The sequence below is a fragment of the Myotis lucifugus genome, unplaced genomic scaffold (assembly GCF_000147115.1).
Source record: "Myotis lucifugus unplaced genomic scaffold, Myoluc2.0 scaffold_65, whole genome shotgun sequence".
Taxonomy (NCBI): Eukaryota; Metazoa; Chordata; class Mammalia; order Chiroptera; family Vespertilionidae; genus Myotis; species Myotis lucifugus.
The window spans coordinates 6,017,177-6,019,119 of NW_005871113.1; the positions used below are offsets into that span (position 1 = coordinate 6,017,177).

Sequence of the window (1,943 nt, forward strand, 5' to 3'; positions counted from 1 at the left end):
ATTTCCACAACCACAACCATCCCCATTCCCACATCCACACCATCCCCCATTCCCACATCCACAACCATCCCCATTCCCACATCCACAACCATCCCCATTCCCACATCCCACAACCATTCCCATTCCCACATCCACAACCATTCCTATTCCTACCTGTTATGGGTGAAACACATGGATGCTCGATGAATGAGCACTGTGTTCCCTCTGCAACTCCCACAACATCTAGCACAGTGCTGGGAAATAGCTATTCATTAGAATCTGAACTGAATCAGGTCCTAACTTTAATATCAGAGTTCTGGAGTTACCACAGGCATTCAACGGTCGACACCTATGCCGCGTCAGGGGCTGACTATGTCCTGATGAAAAACACAGCTTCCCTGGGGCTGGCAGGCTTGAGACGGGCAACGAGCAAGTGAACTAACGTGTGCACAGTGTGGGAAAACCACAGGAGAACAAAACCCGGGCTTGGCATAGAGACCAACAGAGCAGGTCTTCTTTAGAGAAAGGTCAGGGGGGGCCTCTCTGAGCAGGTCATATTTCAGGTGAGATCAGAAGTTTGTGAAGAAGCCAGTCAAACACAGAGCGTGGGAAGGGGCGTTTTTTGTAGAAGGACTGGAATGTGAAAGTCCTCAGGGGGGAACGAGCCCCAAGGACTGAAGAGACGTGTAGCTGGAGTAGACTGAACTCTGCATGGCATGGCTCAGTGGTGGGCAGGGAGAGGCGGGCATAGGGCAGACCTTAGAAGGCCTTACAGATTTCGTTAGATATTGGAATTTCTTCTTAGTGAGACTGGGAGATATTGAAGGGTTTTTAGCAAGAGAGCTAAATTAGACCACTGAGGTTTTAAAGAGCTCACTCTAGCTGCTCTATGGAGAACGGAGTGGAGGGGCAGGGATTGACCGGCAGAAAATAGGCACAGGCAGAAACCTACGAGAGAGATGAGAGTGGCTGGGACCATGGTGGTAGGGAAGGAGGGAAGTGGGTGGACCTGGGATATATTCCGGGGGTCCAGTTTTCTACGATACCAGGTGATGTGTCTATGTGGGGTAAGAGGAGTCTAGACTGACTCTTATGCATCTGGTAGGAACATCCTGGGGTGATGGTACTCTTTCTGAGGTCATGATTATTAGAGAGAATCATGTTCTTGGAGTGTGATTGGGGGAGCGGGGTCGGGACTCTGTTCCTTTGGGCACTCTGCCCTAGCTATCCTAGTACAGCTGCACGAAGGGGTCCTGAGTTTCTGTGGGTGGTGGGTGAGACACATTTCTGCCAGCACCCTTCTCCCACAAACTTCTTGGGCCTGACAGAGAAAGAGGAAAGTATGTCTAGTGGCTGTTTGTCTCAGGCAATGTCCCTCCTTCCTCATTAAAAAAAATGCCAGTCAAATCCATGGGGTCTTCTAATAACTGTAGAAGAAAGATAAAGTTTGTGCCTACACAGTTTAGCATTAGATAAAGAGCATAGGTTTGGAGGTCAACCTGAGTTTAAATCCTATCTCCACTAGTTACTAGTTAAATTGCCTTAAGCAGGTTAATGACCTTGTTGAGACCTTTAACTCATCTGTAAAATGGGGACAACATCCCTTCTGGTTATGGTGAAGAATACGTCAAATGGTGTACATAGAGACTTAGCATATTGTCTCACCTGTATTAAACAGTTGTAAGAGAGATATTATTTGGGGGATATTAAGTTGATGGTTTTCATTCCTGGTCAGCCCCATCTGGAGGACTTATGCCATAAAATAGGTTCTATAGCATAGAAGGAAACCCCTTATGCCATTAGACATAACTGTGAGGCTTAGACCCTGGGAATAAGAAGATTGTGACACAAGTGAGGTCCTTGCCAGAGAGGACAAGGCATGGAAAGACTGCTACTTTGGGCCCGAGTGGATCCTGGGAAGGAGATGGGGAGACAGAAGGTGTAGTTGTCAGAAGCACACATCT

At 47.8% G+C, this 1,943-nt stretch overlaps 1 protein-coding gene across 2 annotated transcripts in view; it reads right to left on the minus strand.

Moving 5' to 3' along the window:
* CAMK1G (calcium/calmodulin dependent protein kinase IG) overlaps positions 1–1,943 on the minus strand; it is a 21,771-nt gene that overhangs the window by 19,146 nt on the left and 682 nt on the right. The window lies entirely within an intron of this gene.